Source organism: Siniperca chuatsi, linkage group LG2 (assembly GCF_020085105.1).
Source record: "Siniperca chuatsi isolate FFG_IHB_CAS linkage group LG2, ASM2008510v1, whole genome shotgun sequence".
NCBI classification, from domain to species: domain Eukaryota; kingdom Metazoa; phylum Chordata; class Actinopteri; order Centrarchiformes; family Sinipercidae; genus Siniperca; species Siniperca chuatsi.
The window spans coordinates 18440479-18461745 of record NC_058043.1 but is presented as its reverse complement, the minus strand read 5'-3'; the positions used below and the strand labels follow the sequence as shown (position 1 = coordinate 18461745).

The 21267-nt window shown below is 41.2% G+C and overlaps 1 protein-coding gene across 2 annotated transcripts in view; it reads right to left on the bottom strand.

The window, feature by feature from the left end:
* LOC122861356 (guanine nucleotide-binding protein G(i) subunit alpha-2) overlaps positions 1-21267 on the bottom strand; it is a 55985-nt gene that overhangs the window by 18089 nt on the left and 16629 nt on the right. The window lies entirely within an intron of this gene.

Genomic DNA, 21267 nt, shown 5'->3' with positions numbered 1-21267 from the left:
AGCTCTGCAACAGATCTCAGGTCTCATTTTCATCCTGGACCAGTCTCCTGTTCTCTCTTACTGTATACCTACAGAGATTCTGCCCCTTTAGTTATAACTCAGTCAGTTCTATCTGTAGTCTGAATTCAAATAATATAGGGGTGTCTTAATTTCACAGGAAACATCCCAGCCACTCTCAACCTTCCCCTCTTTTTATTTTGAGACAAGTCACTTTATCATGGTTAACATTTTAATGGAAACACTGACAGGATATGGGCTTTTCTTATCCACTGCTGTTTATTCTAACAGCCTGAGGCGACCAGAGAGAGCTCATCTGCCACAAGGAATCTAACACTACACACACACACACAAAAACACACACACCCAGGGGTGCCTGTCAGTGCACTCTCCACTCATACTCGCCTGGGGTGAAGTTTTTCTGGTATGACCCTCAAAATACACTACTACGCAGCATGCAGCACGCACATGCACAGTGAAGCCCCTGGGTAGGAATGGGTCAAGATAAGTTTCCACAGACAGCTGTCAGCTCATACTACTCCGTGGTATATGAGCTCAGACTGGCTAGTAGAGAAGAACGTTCAGTTTGCCTTGAAATAAAGACAGTTTTAACAAATATTCAACAGATTTTGACAGTCCAAAGGTGTGTCATCATGTACCTTGCTGTGTGCTGAGGCTGAATACGTGACAAAAATGTAACAAAACCAAAAGGATGTGTATCCAGGGTCTGAGTGCACATGGACACTAGTGTGAAAGTGATTTTCTGTTGAAACATACAAACACATTGTGACTTTTTCCATTTTATATCCACCTCATGGTTCTGAAGTCCCCACTCTCCCCACCAAGCAATTTGCAAATCACACTGTGATGAAGCACTCATCCATCTGCTGTACAGTCTGTGGGCCATATTGTTAAGCAGGATGAAAAGCAAAGAAAGAAATGCTCTCTCTGGCTCACTGCATACCTTGAGCATGAACTGAAAACGGTAAACAGATCCCCTGCTGAAGAAAATGGGAAATTACTAAGATGCAGACTGGTTTAATGGAAATGGGCAGTGTGCAGATCCAGTTATTTTGTCAGAATGCAGATGGAATACTTAGCCATGAATAAATCATATGTGCCGTCACAGGCAAGCTTTGTTCTATTTAAGCTAGTTAAAGCCACAATATTGGTTTAAAGCCAAAAGAACATCAAAATAGTCTTTTCTTAAACCTCCACATACCAACTCTGTATAACTGTATCTTAGGGTTTAAGCACTCTAATAAAGGAAATTAATAATATATAATTTTTCACTAATCTGGAGGAGAGCCACACAGTAAGACAGACATGACAGAGTTTGTCCTTCTAGCCTCTGTGGCTCAGCCGCAGACATACGAGTCAGGAGCCAAATTGCCAGAACATACTTTCTAGACCTGTGAGTCCATGAATCTGACTGACCAGGGCCGAGCTACCGACCAGGTCTCTCTCTCTCTTTCTCAACACACCCGTTTGTTTCACTATCCCCGTGGGGGACAGTCATTGACATAATGCTTTCCCTAGCCCCTTACCCCGAACCCTAACCATCGCAACTAAATGCCTAACCTTAACCCTTACCCTAACCATAACCTAATTGTAGCCTCTACCCTAAAACCAAGTCGTAACCCTCAAAAAGCAGTCTCTACCCGTGGGGACAAAAATTGAGGTCCCCACGGGTAGAGACTGTTTTTTGACACAAGTCCCCATGGGTTACTGTGCATTCAGGTTAAAGTCCCCACCGGGATATAAGAACATGAAATACAAACACAAACACACACATGTGCTCTCCTGAAAGTAGGCTAGTAAACATGCCCTTTTGAGTTTGTCCAGTGAACCTGAAGCTGCTAACAGTGAGTGAAATGAGCAGTGAAGTTTTGGCACATACTTTGGTGCCAATGGTGCTTTTATTAACAAATAGGTAGCATCTCTCTTTACTGTACCATAAAAATACGCTTAACATCCTGGCAGTCCTTTCAAGCATGTGGAATCTGTCTCAAGTGCAAATGATTTCACTGCAAAATACAGTCTGTTCCTCATTACACATGACAGTAACTTTAATGTGAGAGGACTACACTCTAGAATATTTAACTGAAAGCACAATGGATTAGAGTATAAAGTGGGGTTTTATGTACACCCCAAAAAAGATGAACAATGGACTGATGCTGCAGTAATCCTTATTATTAGTACTTCAGCATCCACAATGCACATACATACATGCAGAGGTGAGTAAAGTCCTCTACTGCACTGTTTAGCTTTAATATTTCATACTTGCCAGCTGGCGGTAAAAGGCTGCTAACAACTGTACATGTACTTTATTAAGACGGTTTGCAGAATTCCTAGAGGAGTAGGCACACTTTTAGCAGTAGGACAGCTGGGACAGCTGAGGGATCACAGAGGATGCTTTTGGTCACTGATGTGATATGGGTGGCAATCATTCTCACGATTGGGGCAATAAGCGTATGTTGCTGTTTCTTCTGTGGGGAAAAGCTGTGGCAGGATCTCAAGGCCTGCTGATAGTCAGATTGATACCACTGATCCTGTCGCTATTATACAACACACTTTGTCTGATCTGTGGCTAATGCAGCATTATCACCATATCTCCCTTTGGACCACGGAGGTTCAGGACTGCAGCTGCATGAAAACACACACACACACACACACACAACACACAGAGAGAGATATCATTTCCACATGCCCTATTGCTACTAGTACTTTCCAAAAATTGTTAGGAAAAAAATGTATGACTCAGCGCTGAACAAGCAGAGCTTCTCTCTACAGTAAGCTACTGGTGGCCTTGGTGACTGAATAGACCATAGTCATAATCACATCTCACACAGTGCCAAAGTAGAACAAACCAAGTGGTAGATTTAACTTTACTTTAATGTTTTTTCAGCATGAACAGAGCACAATTAAATTAACATTAAGCTTAAACTTGATCTAACCTAAAACATAATTAAACTGACCTTTAGCCCATCCCTTCTAAAAACAAACTGAACATGAAGATGAAATGAAAGATGCACTAATGCATTTAACTAAACACCAAGACAGAGGAACAGCTTGTGCAGAGCAGGGGATGAAGAAAAGTTGAGTTTGCAGGAAAATAAATACTGTCCACTGCCTAGCAACTGGGCAACATGTACGACAGTTGTGGTTGTCTTTGACTATGACTATGAGGAGAAAAAAAGGCAGAGGGGGGAAAAAGAAAAAAAAAGGACTGCCAGTTCAGATTCCAATTTCATTTGAGCTAGCTTCTGTATCTCTGTCACTAATAAAATAAAAGATGTAGGAAAATGGACAAAAAGAGGAAAAATGTGAGTGGTGCCATGCTTACATATCATCTGTCTGCATGTGTGTTTGGGAAGAAGGGGGAATTAGCATGTAGATATGCAGTACTTAGGAGAAAGCAGCAGGGAATTTGTAAATCTCCCAGCAAGACTCAGGAAATTGCCTGATTACCAATGGGTTACAATGTGACTGGCAGACAGGCAGAACCAACACGGAGATGGGTGCCAGGGGAACCTGTGCCAGGGAGCCCGCAGGATTAGTGGGGGTCCAGCTGCTGCAGGACAGAGTCTGGGCCTGACCCAAGATGGATGGACTGTATTCATAGGTGGGGGTGTCATTAATAGTGACACAGTCAGGTCAGATGACAGTCACGGTAAGCAAGTAAGGTCGTTTTTGGATGCATTCCCTATGCACATTACATCGGCACATATTAACAGAAATAGCTTTAATCAAGTCCCACGTGGCCACAGACTAAAGCGAACCGCCGCTAATTACAAAAAAAAGGAGAGAATACATTGATCCCTTTGCATCAGGTAAAATATCAAAAAACAAACTGTGTTGTTGCCCCTGGTGGTTTCATTAATTTAATTGTTAGAGAGCTGATAAAGGAAATTACTCCTGTTTGTATTTATAGACAACATGGGTCCCACTTAGTTCATTAGGACTCAAATGAGCACACCTGTAAATGGGTATCTACCTTTGTTAGGAGATAGCTGCTTAGGGCCATCTGGGAATGAAATGCAATTCTCATTAATATACCAGGGGAAATTTACCTGCTCCTACTGTGTGGTTTTGGGGCTTGGGTATGATTATCCAGCATAGGTGAGAAGCTACAAGTTGAGAAATCCAGTCCAGCAGTAGACCAAGTGTGTGAGAACATGGACAGCAGCTAGTGTTTCAATGCCACACTGCTTGCTGAACTTCACCTCGCTAACACAGACAAATGACTTGCTTGAGTCATATACACTGTATCAGTAGCATAATTTTCAATTTACACTAATTTTTCTGTTTAACTGGGAAACCTAATAAGTAATTACAGTTTTCTTTTGCAGAAATAGGATCTGAGAGAAGAACTGACAAAGCTTTATCGCCTCCCACATTTGACCAGTGATGAAACCCACTGAGAGGAAGAAGTGTGCCAGCCAGCTCTTCTGTGAGAATTCCTGGCATGCTCGCACCGTCTCTAGAGTTTCGTTATTCAGTAACGCATGATGAAACTGACAAGTCCAGACATAAAAGGAGGAAAGAATGAAGGGGTACTTCCCACTGTTCTGTGTCAAGACGGAGGATCAACAGCTTAAAACAAATCAACTTATTTCTTTATCTTCCTGTAGTGCCTATGTGTTTCATCAGCATCCTGCAGCCACAGCCTCATCAAGCTTAAAATGTTAACTGTTTCAAAGGTCCGTCTCCCATGGTAATAAAGCTTTTACTCTGTGTGTGAATAAATGCGCATGTGTTTGGAGCAAGTGTGACCCATCCTGGTGAGGCTGGGAGCAGGACACAAAGGCAGCAGTGTGGGCCCCTGCTAGCTGAGAACACAGGCCCGCTGTTGATGTTTAGGCCTGGACCTTTCCAATCAGCGCTTCAGCTCACACAAGTTACTCACACTGCTCCGCCTCCTCTCACTCAGCATGACAACTGCCTTTGCCCAGCCGCAGCAAATCGTTTTATGGCCACTGGCAAAAGGAAAGGCACGAGGGAACATGACTGAAGAAGTTAAATCTCACTGCTGATGAGAGGAACATATCGTGAAACTGTGAAATGAGTTCAGACAATGAGTACTTAAGACAAGCTCAGTTTTAGAGCATCATCTTGATTAGTAAAAGAATGAAATCCCAACAAACTCTTTATGATACACTGGTTTTGCCCCCACATTTCCTCACAGCTCACTAATGATGTTATGAAAGGAGAACATTTTCAGATTTTGGGGGTGCTTTGGGGCAATAGAACAATACCAGGGCATGTACCTTTAAAGCCCCAGCCCTGATTGCCAGTCAGTAATATTTTGGTCTGATAAGATTTACAGTGGCCTCGAACAGAGCGTGGGCAGTTTAATTCTATACCCCCAGAATGTTCATGTAGTCCTCTTTCAAACAGTCTTTTACAAGCTGTTCAAAATAGACTGCCTTTGTGTAATTACGGAGGTAGTTGTCGCAGCCATTTGTATTGAACCTTCAGGAATGTAGACAATTTACTGAAAAATTAATAAAGCCTCGACTCTGCTGTGTGAAAAATTAATGTCACACGCTTTAATGAGACAATTATTTGATTCTTGTGCTGCCACTGTGAATGTAGAGAAAGTTAAGTAACAAACAAAGAGAGTTGAACAAGACATTGGAAAGAGCACAAGAATATATTTTCTTTTAAGTCAGGTTCAGTCAGTCCACTAAATCTATAATGGGATGGCCCTCTGGTCCTTCCTGTCCCCACTTCAGAGCAGATCTGTTGAATAAATCAATATCTGACCCCTTGGTGACAGACTGACCCATGAATATTAAGTATAGACTGCCTTTAAAGCTCAACTCTGAAGACAACAGAGGCAGACATTGGATCTCATGATGCTTCAAATCAATATTCAGAGAAACTGAGACTTAATGCTGTTTAGCTCACTTGAACGTGATTTTTCCTGCTTCCTTAGTGTGCTGATAAATATTGGTCCCAGTGCAGTCAAGGCTTGTCTGACTGTTAGACATCACTTCTCACTGACTTGAGACTTCTCACAGTCGCTTTTCTCACTCTCAGCAGCCCGAAACACATTGAGACTCAAACAAATAACACAATGAGACGCTTGAATTCTCACAATCTCCCCACTAATATACAGGACACTAAACATACAGGCAGAAAGCGACGAGGCAGCTTGTGTTAATTCCAAGATGAGTAACTAAAGTGATAAAGGAAGCAATGGGAATTCAAGGAACCCGAGGTGGAAAACAAGGGGACAGGGTTAGAGAGGGAAAAAACAACAACAAAAGCGCTGAATTGGCAACTGTAGCCTGCAGCATGATCCAGTGAGACAAGGCAGCCTCACTATACTGAACTTTCTGACACACACAGATATCTCATATGCAACAAAAAAGCCTTAATCACTTCTCCATCTCCCCACGGCCTCACTCTCTCTTTATTCTATAATCTAATTAATTTCAATTTCGATCATTTCTCAAACTCTTCCTCCCACTGTCCTCGGCCGCCTACACACCAGCCGATGCCGCCTGTTCTTCTCAGCTATGTGTTGAGAAATGTGCCAATACAGACTCAAGACCAGAGGCCCTCCGAGAGACACATGTGCCACTTCCTATTCTCAGATCCAATCAAGGAGGAAATGGAAGCAGCTTGCATGAACTTGTGTACACTCGAGAACGCAAAAAAACATACGCGCGCACAAACACACACATGGTCATATCTGTCTAAAATACAGGGATGGAGAGATTCAGCCTCCTTCAACAGATGGCTACCATGCCTCGGGCAAAGAGCAAGTCTGGACAGCACACTGACAACTGCTGCCAAAGCAGAGAGGGATGAGAGGCAAGAAGACCAAATCTACTTCCTCTATGTATATTGACTGACTGTGAGGCAACACTAATGACGGTGGAAGAAAAGAACAGAAAATTTTATTCACTTCACATTGTGAATTTGATGCCAAGTCTGTGTAAGGATGCAAATTACCTCAATCGGCAGCCACTGAAACAATCAATTATCCATTAATCAATAAAAGCTCCTTAAACACAAAATGCATGTTTTTCCTCAATGGAAAGGCAACCATAATTAGGTGGTTAGATGAAGAGCTGCAAGGACCAATTTGGAAGAACTCAGACCTTTAACACATTAATTTGCAACATATTTCACTGTGTATGGAAAACCCTTCTCGCCCGGCCATCAGCAAGGCTCTGATCATGGTTATAATCGATCAATCATTAACATCGCTAATTCAAGGCATGAAAAGAAAGGAAAACTCATATATGGGATCATAAACCTGCAGAAAATGAATCAATGGAGCTTGACGCACTACGTGGTAGTTGTGTGACTACTGCAGAGGTTATTAGTCACAAGAGAACCACATGGACAATGCACCACCTGAGCAATTAGAGGGTGTAAAGATTAACCAATGCAAAATCAACAGTGGAGAGGAGGGGGAAAGAAAGAAGGAAACAGCATTTATATTAGTCAGGGATGGGGCTATACTGATAAAAAAAATCCAAAAAACTCAATTTAGCAAGAAATCTGTCAAAAATTAATAAATAATTACATGTAGGTAGTTTCTGTGTGAATCGCAGCATATGACTGTATTGTTTTTGTTCCGGATTGCAGGCCATAGACGTCTTGAATAGTCATAGAGGTTAGATACAAACGCCTACTAGCAATATACTGTGTCTTCCTTGAAGGTAAGGATGCTGCACAGACATCCTGCTTCTGTCAATAGATGGCTAAAACGTAGAGGGCTGCTGAGACAGGAAAAGCAAATAAAAGAGAGGGTGATAACACTGAGGTATCATGTTTAAGTGTGTGAGAAACGTTCAGCTGATAAAGGAGCTCGGAGGAACTCAGGACTCTGTCAGCCTCGAAAGTGTGCGAGAGGTACAATGTTCAGACAGGCTACTGGGACCTCTGGAACAAAATGTCTTCTGTCTACTTACTCTCACCGAGGGATGTGGAGCGCAAAACACAAAGAAGGAAATGGCAGCTGGTTGTATGATAGACTGACAGCTCTCTGCTAGTAATCTCTACACGCCCACCCCTCTGCAGGTGCTGTCTTGCCTTTCCAGACCTTGACAGTTGATCAAACAGCTGATCAGGACCCACGTTACATTAGATAACTGTCAATCTTATTCTTATAGTCAAAGATGAAGAAAATCCAATTTTCTCATTACAGTTGCTCAGCTGTAATGGCAAAAATCCCACATCATGTTCTTCAGCAAGATACGATTGTAAAGTGAGTATGATGTAGCGTCAGCTGTCGTCCATCAGATGGGACAAAGAAGCCGAGGAGAAATGTGACATTTCTTTTCACACAGCAGAAATATCCAGGTTAGTTTTTACCCTCTGAGGTACATCCATGTCTTGCCCTTTTCAGCGATCTCTCTGTTTAAAAGCAACTTTCTCAACTCCCTTGGCAACGGTTTCTCCCTTAAAGCCCTTTTCTACACACGCAGCATTCATGCACACACCCACACACAAGCAAATCTGTTAAAGTAATTAGGAAATTATATGTTTCACTAATTGGATAGATAGGAAGAGGGACATTGAGCAGGTAATAGCTCTAAACCACCTGCTTTCCGGTCTACAGGGAGCGGAAGCTGGGGCCTGCAGAGACAGTGGCAGAAATCAGAAATGCTGTGTGAAGGTGAAGTGCTCTTTGGAGGTGGGACAAAGTCAGTGGGGGTCAAGAAAAGCAGAGGTGGGAGGGTTTCGAAGACGATGGTAGACTGAGATAAGTGGGACAGCAAACCATCAATCGTAGCAGACAGCAGAGAGGATCGACCGAGGAGAGCGAAAGGTGAAGAGAGGAGAGACAGACAGAGATAGCCTTTATAGACCCTGATGTGACACTAGAGTGAGGTCCCACTGTGAGGGTGCCAAATTAACTGCCCGGTCCCTGGCCTTAACTGCCAATGATTGAAACAACCTTGAAATCCACAACAGGAGTAGACAAATATATACAAATCTAATTCAGAAACACAACATAACAAGGAAGCTCCAATCAGGCACCAATCTGAGTCCCCAATATTTATTACAAATGTATCAATCAAGCTCCTTAAATTTGCTAATGAGGAAAAAATAGGCAAGGTCCCTCCCGCTCTCATTTCTTTCTTGGCTTTTGGCCCAAGTGTCTCTCCTGCCTCATTTCATCCGCTCTGAATTCTAGTAGGGAAACCATTTGATAGAGCGGTGAACAGGAGTGGCTATCAGGCCCGCTACAGTGCCAGGAGCAGTAATCACAGCCCACCAGATGGAATGAATTCATAATTGATGTCGATTTTCCAACAGTTTGCAGGGATGAAGGAGCTTCAAGCAGAAGGGTGCTGAAAGTCTGCAGCCCTGTGAGCTTTTTGTAATGTGCTTTAACATCTAGAGCAGGCTTCCTCAGCCATGGCGCTACTACAAAAGCAAATAAACAAAGCCCAACATACTGTAGTAGCTGATATTCAGTGATTTTAAAAAGTACCAAAATGATTGTATAACTTGTTAAAACAGTGGTATTAGCCAGCTGCACTACAGGACAAACTCAGCTGCTCATTTGAACAAATTGTTCATTAGTTTTAAGCATTTGAAATCACATATCTGTGAGTTGGTTTTGCTTTAGACTTTGGTGAGGTGACCCCTGATCTAATTAGACATTTTTGAGGGACCAACATCCTTGTCATAATGGAGACTAAAATCTAATTGAAACACGCAAACCTTTTATTTTTTTCATTTGCTCACTCTATACACAGCTGTACTGCAACTGATAAGTGTGTGTACATTTCATTGATATCAGTAAATAAATCTGTGCAACCAGTTATTTAAGTAAACTTCACATTTTCTTAGAATAATTAGTCAGAAAATAAAAAGACCTGTACAAACACACATCTGTCTAAAATCAAAAACCAAGATTTACTAGATCTTTTCATCTGTTGGAAGCCATGATGCCCATGTGTCTTTGTCCCAGCATCCTTACTCCACTTTGATTCCTACTTCCATATAATTTAATTAGAGCTTACATCTTGCAGACATCTGCTGAGGTCAGGTTTAGGATTGTGTTACATGACCTGTGACACTGTGCTGCCCTAGCTACAGACAAAGACATAGGGTAGTATCAAGGGTATTGAAAGACAATCCCTCTGCATACGCAAACACACATGCACCCACAAAAATACACACACCAACTACAGGCACGTTATCCTTCATCTAAAGCATTACCATGGTCTAAGAACACTGATTCAGTACCTCATACAGATGTTCAATCTGCTATGATGAATACTTTAGAAGGATAAAGCAGCACACTGCTTTGTTTACTGCACACATCATTGCCTGCTCCTAAACAATGTGACATGATTTCCTGTGCTTTTTATATCATTTGGGCTGCGGATTCTGGTTTATTTCCTTTATTTTACATCACATTCCTCCTCCCTTTTAGTTTCTGTGAAACACCAGGAGGGAGCGAGAAATGGGTGTATGGCCCCATACGCTCACCCACGCAAGTTGTGTAGAGCACCGCCTCCCCCGCGTGTCAAAGCGGTTGTCAATGTTTACAGGATAAAGAGGAACTGTCCTTCTGGTCATGAAAAGAGGTGAAAAAACACAATGAGAGTGAATTGTGGGAACAACAGTCAGGTAAACTTGTGTTCACTTGTGTTAACCACGTGAACATGCATTCATATGCGGATGCACAAAATGAAACTCGCTCTTTCGAAGCGGCAACCTCTGTGGGGACCAGTCCTGACAATATATGGGCATGATAGCACTCCTCATAGGCACACATCGTTTTAAAACAAGACAATGATTATTTAGTCTCTCAGTCGAGGTTTAGTTACAACTCTGGACTAATGCAAGATGGAAAGCAATGGAGTGACACTGATTGTTGATTACATAATGAATTTAAAATGAATTGATTGACTGGAATAATTACCAGGCAGCAGAGCCAAAGCTCAGTGTTTCATTTTATTATTTTCTACAATTTCTTATTTATGTTAATGTTCACTTATCTTAAGATTCTATAGAAAATATTCTATTCAATAAATAGTTTGTTTATACCTCATTCTGTTCTGTATTGGTCTACTTATTCTTAGACCAACAGATGGAGCAAACAGTTTTAAAAGGAGGGAGGATTGTAGAGGGAGCACTGTGGTGTCAGGTGTGACTGTGTGCCAATGGCAAATGGTTTACATGGCTCATGGGTCAGGTAAGAGGGCCCCTTTGCAGACGTTTGCTTAGGGCCCCAGGGAGTTGCATGTAGATTTAAGTGGTGCTCTTAATTTTCAGTTTGGAGCACCACTGCTACTAATGGAAAAAGTTAGTCTGGAACTCTGAGGTACCTTAAGAGAAGCAATTTAAAAGGCTGCTCTGGGAGAAGTTACATCTGTGTGAAACTGTTGTCTGTTGCCTCTTAGTAATCCGCAACTGCAAGAGCCACCCATCAGACGTGTGTCAACAGCTGATTGCAGGGGGGTCATTATCCCCTCCACCCCCAAAACAGCTGAACAACAGCTTTGACAAATATCCTTAATAGCTGGCTCTTGGCCCCCAATAATCCTTCAGTTCCCCCCTCCCTTAGAAAAACCCCTAGAAAAACAGACCTGGATTCACAGTGAGAATAAAGATCTGCTTGCAGCGCTATACCGGGCAGCCCTGTGACAGCAATTCAATTTGGCATATGTTAGGTTTTATGTCTAGGATTTAGAGGCATTAAGACAGAAAACTATGGAACATATTATTTAGGAAGATCACTGGACCACAGTGTCACCCAGAAAGCCATTCCACACTCACTACACTCACTACACTGACAGGAGGAGCCACTCCACACAATCATTATTTGAGGTTCAGTTTCACTTCAAGCAGCGAAACCAAGCCGGGAGCTTAGCGTCTCTCACTGGCATTAGCAGTCCAAAGTCACAGCAGCTGCAGCCTCCCAATGATGAGGCTGGACCATGGGAAGGAGTGCTAGCATATGATACAGTTGATGAAAAAACATCATAGCATGGATTTGTCCTACTGATCTGTCACATAGGCACATTATAGTAGGAAAACCCTTTTTTTTTATTCACCATCAACTGGTGAAGAAGAATGCAAACAGGGACACTGAGTGTGATGGTCCCGAGCTCACTGGAGGCATCTGCTGCATCATGGGCTATGGGTGACTGGAAATGTACTGTTGGTGCATTATACATGCATCCATTACCAGCCCCCCTCCTGCACCAACCTTTGTACTCACATTCACAGGCACACAGATAGGAGGATGGAGGAAAAAGGTTCAATGAATTATGGATTGGTGAATCAAAATATAAGCAATGAGCTATGGAAGAGGCACGGTATGAACATTTGGATAAAAACATGCTCACTAACAAAAGCCAGACAGTGAGGCAACAGTAATATCAGAAGCTTCTTGAATATTGTCCTAATACATTATCATGTTCAAGGTGAAAAGCTGGATGTGAATCAGAGTAGAGCTACAACAATTTGTTGATTAATTCGATTAGTTGATTTACAGAAAATCAATCTGCAACTATTTTGATAATTGATGAATAATCGTTTCAGTCATTTTTAAGCAAAAATATATCCTGTTTCTAGCTTCTCAATTGTGAGGATTTGCTGCTTGTCATTATCATTATCAGTCATTATCTTTGGATTTTGGACAGACGAATGAATTTGAATGTGGAATCACTTTTTTTCTGAATGTGAAAGCAAAAGCTTGAATGTGATTGATTCAAGCAAGTTTCCAAAGTAATTTCAATTTAACAGCAAATAACTCAGAATAGGTCACAAATCCAGTATATTTTACTCAATAAAAAAAAAAATCGAGTCCACCAAAAGGCAGAACCTTGAGAATACAGAAACCTTTGATAACGCGTCTTAAAAGGGCAGAAACACTATTAATATTGTTTTGCTTCAGCTGAAATTCAAGAGTCTGGAAAAAAGGGATGTTGCTCTGCCTCAGCACACTTGCATATGCAATGCATATCTTACACAAATACTGTATAGATAAGAGGGAGTACACACAGAAACACACAATCTTACATACAGACACTGAGGCCATGTCCACACTAAGCCGGCATCATTTTCTCTCTGTTTTGGCCCTCCATCTGTGTTGTCCATGGCTTTTCAAACTTCTAAAAAAACGCTCTGAGAGTGCCAATTTTGTGCTGCAGTGTGGATGGGGCAAAACTTCTCCAAAACGATGATGTATGCCTGCCTACAGACAGTCAGGTGCTGTGCACTAGTAATGTCAAGAGACAACTTTCTGTTGCCTCCAGCTTTCTTTGTGTTATTTTATATGCCAATATAGTCGACAGTCATTAGACTGTAATTATGTTAACAGTATCCTGTCAGACAAATAGTGATTTATTCAACTGTCTTTGTGCTACAGGTGGCAATAATGAGCTGCAATTAAATCCCTATTTTATACTTGTACAGATTCTGATAATAAAAACAGAAACATTTATCCATTAAAATGTTTGGCTATATTGAAACCCAACATAAATTATCATAGAAAGTAGGAGGTGAAACAACGGTTTAAACTTGCTACAGGTGACCTGTAATGCATTCATGTGGCATTTCAGTTAGGGCAGTGAAGCTCTTGAAAATAATCTGTAATCTCTGCTTTGGCTTAAAGTCATTTACACGTGTAATCAGAATTTTTTAGGTTTATGCACCTTTGTGTGGACACGGCATTCCACAAAGTCACCAGCCTCCCCAGTCTGGCCTGGGATAATTACTCCAAACTGAAAGGCCATCGATCAAAGAGTATACGAGGCGACCAAGGCTGCTGAGGCGATTGGCCTTCTCACAGCTCTAATAATCAGAGGCTGCACTGGCCTTGAAGCCTGCAGACATGAAAGGCCCGACCAGACCATTGCACCTGACATGGCTTGAGCAAACATCATCGCTCAGCATTTCAACACAAGTTTAAATGAGACACTGTGAATCCAATGTTAAAACTTTCAGATAAAACCTGTTCTCGTTCAAGATTAACTTAAAATCTAAAAAATAAATAAAGCACTTCAATATTTACATGTTTTGTAATTACCATTACCTTATATGTGATATAACCAACGCCCAAGAGCCAAGTAAAGGTGTTTCTCTTGAGTTACAGCTGAGGTGTCATTTACAGTAAACAATACTCACATGATTTGTAAATACCTTCTAAAATATAATTTGCTTTTCTTTTGCGCAAACCCAAACAGTATCTGATTCGGAACTCTTCAAAATGCTTGAACTTTTTTTACTTACATTAATCTGATGTTGAAGGAGGAGAGATAGGGCAAGCCAGTGCCCATGAAGTAAAGTGCCTAAAGGCTTTAGGGAAGGGAAGTTAAGGTTTTGAGGATTTAACTCATGAAGAATGAAAAAAAAAGCACATGTACTATTTAATATTAGACCCACTGTGCTGCCACCATTTCGTAGGCCAAGTGCGTTGTTGCCAACACATCAGATTTCTTAATATACAACAGTTTGTCAGTACATTTGGTGGTGAGAGATGACTTCACCGTGTTTCTTCCCCTGCTTTTGGTAAAGTCTTGAAAGGTTAATTTATCAAACTGGAAACGCATAACAAAATACTCTTGACAGATCCACATTTAAAAACAAGGTTCGGAAAATGTGTTTTGCTCATCAAGCAAACCGATAATGCACTGTGTATGTTATAATTATCTACATGAAATGATGAATAGTGTGAAATCAACACATCTGAAGTGTGCATGATTGTAAAGGAAGAAAAAAAAAATAGACCCCAAAGCGGCTGCAATTAACCACAGGAAACAGACAGGAAGTTTATTCCATTTCTGTGTCACTATAGCAACCTCAACTTGCAAGTTGAAAAAAGCACAGGAAATGAAAAGAGGAGGGGTGAAATGGGAGGTTTCTCAACGGTTTACACACTTTCCTAAGAGCATACAAGCTGAAACTTGCTTTACTGACTCTTTTCACTGAATGAAAGAATTGAAGTTCACACATCATGAAGGCGAGTGCAACTGCTGAGTTACTGGTCTCAACTTTCACACAGATCTGATTTTGAATTTGTTGGAAGAAAAGTTACGAGTAGCTGTTTTCTCACAACAAGCATCACTGGTCCAAGAACAACCTTGAGTTGTCCTCACTAGTCAGTGAGCCATTACCTGTCAGCTGTCCACTATCAAGATGCTGCATGACACCATGAAAGACAAGACAAAACAGCAGGGAGGGTTGCCGGTGACACTATCTATATAGGCCCCCAACCAGTTTCTCTCCTCTGCAGATTCATTAAAAGGTGCTCTGCTCTTCCAATCATTCAAACCTAGTAGCTGATGGACAGGTGCACTTTTCTTCTACAAAATCTCTTTGACAATGTGGTTGTGATTATCTCTGTTTGAAATGTCGAACAGACACTTGCTATCCCTCCATAATTCCATCACACTTGCTTCCAAATTGTGGGTTGACAAAAAGTTAGTTTAGAAACAAACTCTGTAAAAAATTTTAAAAATAAAATAAAATAAAGTGGTGTTAAACAAGCGCATTGCTTGTATTTTAAGGTTTATGATCCACAGTTTGAGCTGGGCTTCCAGTCACAATAAGAGTAACATATACACTGCCATCAGTGATATATGCCATAGCCTGATGTTATTTACGTTTTACTACTATCATGGTGTAGCTCCGTTTCTTCATGGGCGAGGACGTGGAAGAGTGAGAGTAGCCGGCAGAAGCAGAGGTCGGAGTGCAATTGGTTCCAGCAGCCTGGAATCTGGCGACCTACAGCGTGAGCACGAACGCCCCCTGTTGCTGATTGGCTGTAGTGTTGTGGGGCTCAGTCCGAGCCACTTTGTTTGTTTAGCATTTACAGAGCCAGGGCTGCTTTTTCAGCAAACACAAAGAAAGGACAGCTAGCGGACCCTGAGGAGATATTCACTGAATTTGACAAAAAGTGTACTGGATTAGAATCGCAGACCCAGAGGCTTTTTTTTTTTTGGCAGTTTTTTTTTTTTCTTCAATTGCCTAAACAAAACACTTTGGTAGGCCACCTTAGATATAGATTCCGTAGCCACGGAAAAAACTATGAAACTAAGAGGGCAGCCTGTTTTTAACACATGCCTTACTTAACTAAAAGTTGTCTGGCTAAAGACCACTGCATCAACAATGATGAAATGTGCATGCGTTCTAGGGGCACATTTGACCTCCCTCTATAAAGACAACTTTAATTTTATTGAAATTTCTAAGACTGACCCACAATAACCTGTGTACTCTTCTCAACACTCATTGTGCTGTGACTGTAAACCTGTTTCTTTTGCATATACTTTCCTGATCATGCAGTATATTACTACTCATGTACTGCAGATATTGCTTTACAATGTCTGCCCAACCTCCTGTACACTTTGCCACTTTATAGCCTCATGAATTGTCTGTGTTCTATGACGGCTGACCTTTTCAAGCTGTTCCTGCCACCCTGCTATCTCACGGTTCACTAAAATCATGCACTACTGTGCCATAATAATGGACAGACTACATATGAGATATGCATGTACATTCGACATGAGTGATAAGCTATGCCTTCCATCTGTTATTTGTCTTACACTGTCCTTTTGCAACATGTACAAGAAATGTAAGGTGTCATTGATTCTGCACAGCATTATCTAAAACACAAATGTCTACTTTGGTGCATTCAGAAAAATGGGATTTTGAATGTAATATGTTAAATGGTACTACACAGTATAAGGTTAAGGAATAACTTTCTCTGTCAACACTTTCTCTCCAAATTTGCTTTCAGTACATGTGGGTATTCCTGGTATTCCATTACCTGCATGAGACACTATGTGGGCTTGTAGTTTTGCACTAGGAAATGAACACAGTACATCAGCAGAGAAAAAGCTATGCACCAACCCACACTTCACTCAACACTGCTGGTAATGATCCCTTTACTTCCCTATATGCTATAGACCATTGTACACATCAGGAAAGAAATGCAGGAGATGGATTAAGAGGGGGAAAGAAAAAGTTTTAAAAAAGTAGGCAGTAGTTTACCTCTCTACCAGCACAAATAACTTTGGTAAGTATCAACGCTTTAGACTCCTGGAGCTCAGCACATAATTTGTCGTTTAAGTTGCCTTTGAGATTCAAGATAGGTCATCTGTGTTAATAATGTTTATGGTGCAAGTACTGACAGAAGCTAGAGCAAGCAAATCAGAATCAGATTAGAAACATAAATTAGCTGAAAAAGGACCAACACAACCACAGTCATCAGAAGATTTAAAGGTTTAATTCTAATACCGCTTGAATGAATTCCACAAGGGCTGAAAGAACTGTTGATGGAGGCGGTGCTGACATGATGGCAAATTAACCTCCAATATTGACTTCGGCTCACTTAGGTATCCATTAGAGCTGGAAAGTTCTTTTAATATTTTTGACATTTAAACAACAGTTATGCAACCGTTGACCCAGAGAGAGTGAGCAAATGTCAACAAAACAAAACGGCAACAAAGATGACACTTAAATTTAAATTAAGACTAGTATCCATAAGGAACATGACTACCACTGCTTGTTTCTTACTTATGGTGAGTGTGGACTGAGCCACATTTGTGTACTAAAAGATTAAAAACGGTATGCTCAAGTCAAGTTTATCTCTGTGTACTGTTGCTGTGTGTGATTGTAATGCGTGTGTGTGACTGAGTGAGTACTCCACAGGAATACGGAGCACTACCATTCTCACAGAGAGCTCTTTATGTGCGCACACTGCCCCTGAACCAGCATGTCTACCAAAGCCTCGTTGCAGCTTTGTTTGGCTTGCTTTCCTTTTGTTTGTTCCACTTCCTTTCAGGTTCCTCTCTCTGCAGCTGACCAGAGCGATGGCCCCGGACTCCGAAAGAGGGAGCAAAAGAAACTCATTGAGAGAAAGTGAGAGATAGACAAGCAGGCAGACAGACAAATGCTCTGTAAAGTGAATCCGGTTTAGAATAGGACCAGGGTAACTGACATATTACCACATGAGATGGCACGACATTCAGTTACGAAGTTTATGATCAAAATGGCCCTGGACAACTGTGAAATCAAAACCTAAAACTCTTTTTGTCCACTCATTGCTAAATAGTCTATTTTTTGGCACAGGGTTTGTGGCTAGCTAGCTCTGAGGGATGGCAACAGCATGCTGATTCCTTAACTTCAACATCAGCGTAACAGTTATTTACATGACTCTACAATGACAGCAGCTACTCATATTGGGTGCACAAACAGACAAGTTTGGGCACACACATCCTAAAATATGTACAAAGAAGTTCATGTTTTTCTCATAGGAATGAAAGGGCCCGTAGAAACTTAATCTGTTGAGATCATTTGACTGAGATCTGACAGTAAATGTTCATTTGTACTTACTATTCCACCCTCATGGAATCCAGTAAATGTCCGCAAAATTTGTGAAAGTAGTTAGAAAACTAAAAAGTCATGATCATAAATTAAACGCTATAACTTATACCACATCCCTACATTATTAGAACAGATGGGAATGATGGTCAAAACTAGGAACAATAGGACCCAAGTCAGACATATTCTTTTAAAACAGACATGCAGGCACATAGTCACCTTCATTGCGGTCAGTGACATCCTCCCTGGTTATAGTGCCAAAACAGACCTGTTTGCTTTCAAAACACACTCTGCTCCAGTGATAATCGCCATAGTAACCGGAGAGCTGAAACCCTAAGCTACCCGGTCCTTTCCACACGTTAACAATTACAGTTCACTGAAGCCGAGATGCACAAGACTGTCATCAAACATTGGGTCAAAGATGACCAGACAAAGTAGATTGATTCATTAACACTGTTACACTGAGAGCAAAGCCTCACAGTTGACTCTCAACAACGAAAACATTTCCTTGACAACGCAGCCTGACAACAGGGCCCTCTGGCTTCATCCAGGACATGGCATAAAGAAAAGGCGGCGATAAGGACTCTTTGCTGAGTGCTGTTGACTTTTTCTACTTTTTTGACAATTATTTATTCAGGGTAGATTCACTGAGCATGAACGCTCTTTTACAGGAACATCCTGCTCCACACTCACACTGGAAGCTGTCTAGTACAACCACAGTCTGATCTAATGGCCACTGAGAAGCACCAGTAGAGAAGTCAGGGGTTAAGTGTCATGCTCAAGGGCACCTCCACAGCGGTAACAAGTTAAATGCAAGTGCTGCTCTTTCACTTCCCTGGCCAGATCTATTACAACCTTTCAATCACAAGCTCTCTAGGCCACCACTGTCTTCCAAAGACTGACGGTGATGCTTCATCGGAAAATGAGCATACAGCAAGTCATTTTATATGATTTACACTTACAAGTTCACTGTCCTTCGCCCTTAAGGAAGACAAAAACACTGGCTGCTCACTGCTTAAGGGGAAGTTGGCATCAAAGGACCCAATATGCTAAACTCCCACCTCTTTCTGACACTGTCTACAGGAAGTCAGGCAAACTGCAGAAGTTGCCCTTGTGAAGGTAAAGCTGAGGCACACATACACGTTACTTCAGGTTTTTCATTTTCCATTAAATCTCCCAGCAAACCTGTCATCATCCATGATGAGAGATTGAGATTTTACCATGCACAAAAATCTAATCTTTAAAAAAAAAAAATTGCTAACCCTAACCCTCTGTGAAACACTGCACTAACTTCCTGTCAAAGTGAAGCGCATCAGAACAGTGTTGAAGATCTAGATTAAAGAAAAACATCAAAACTACTGCAAGTCTTGAATTTGAGTGTGAGAGCACTTTGTCTCCATCACCTGTCAAGTGGTGTAATGTAGTCTTGTCAGTTGCTGATGCAAATACAGCAGAATCGTTGTCACGTGAGAATGGAACACTACAAAGAGGTATGAATCAAAATTACAAGTTCAAAATTTTATTCTGCAGCAGTATTTGCCAGAGTTCTATAGTGTGTGGGCTTAACCCATGGTAGGCAACAAACGCAGGTCTATAGCAGATTGTGGGTCTTCTCACACTTTGTGTATGACGGTTGACCTAAAAAAAAAACAACAGCTAGGGCACGGAAGTAGGAAATAAGCTGGCACCAGAATGAAATAATGACTACACATACCCAAGTTAAAAATGTATTTAAATATATTAAGTCATCACACCAAGCTAATAAATAAAATTATTTTGGCACCACCAGCAGAAAGATCAAATGATTGATATAATATATAATAGTAATTTACACTGGCTTCTGTGTTATGTCACTACACTGCTATGGACTTTATAAACTATGGTACTGTAGGAAATATATGCTTTTTGAGTTGTCTTCCCTTTCTGAGCAGCAAGTCATAGATCATGGTAGGAAAACCTTGTTAAAACATGCACTCCTGCACAGAAAAGATTCCAAATGCTGCCTTGTGCTTTTTCTACGTTGTCTTTCTAGTTTGCTATGATATACCTGTCTGCATGAACACGCTGCATCCAATATAATTACACAATTAACACTTGCAATCTTAGTAAATGACTAAAATTAAAGTAAAAAACAGTACAGTATGAAGTTTTTTTGTCCAGTACACTCCTATCTGTGCTAATGACTTTGTGTGTGTGTGTGTGTGTGTGTGTGTGTGTGTGTGTGTGTGTAAATGTGTGTATATGAAACAAAAAAAGGGAGCAGCAAAGCACGTATCCCATCCAGTACTTGATTCAGCGTAAACAAACTAGACCCAAACAGCTGAGTCATCCATCTCTCTGCTCCTTTAATTCTCTTCTCTTTTCATGTAAACGGTCACAGTTTGATCCTCAGACAAATGTCAGGTTCCTATCCTCCCTCATACTGCATTACTGATACTAATAGCTCTTTTCTATTGCACAGTGACCTTCAGGAACTTTCTGTGGCAAGAGCAACCTGAACACAGGTGTTTCCAGGTATAGGGACTAGGGACCTGTGTGTTTCCTTTGCAATTTCAATAATCTGTAAAGATCTGAGGAGAAAAAAAAAAGACACAATGATATGAGACTTGATGTAGACAACAGACACATGTGGCTGTCGTAACTGTATAATACGTCTTCGTAAAGAACCTGTCTGTCAGTTTCTCCCTGTAGCATCATTGCTGAGTGGCCGGTAAGACAAAACTGAATAGTAGTCTAATCAGAACAAAGTATGAAATCAGAGGGAAAAGTGAGGCACCAATGGATTGTTTATTTTGGATTTTGGCAGCAGCAACTCAGAGCAATAACTCATAGTGCTTCTGTGGTCTGACCCTGCTCACTTCCTGCCTCACAGGAAACATGCTGCACAGCCCTCACCCTGCCCTTCCTGTTCCATATGGCTGTATTCATACATTCACACTCACACACACACAGTTT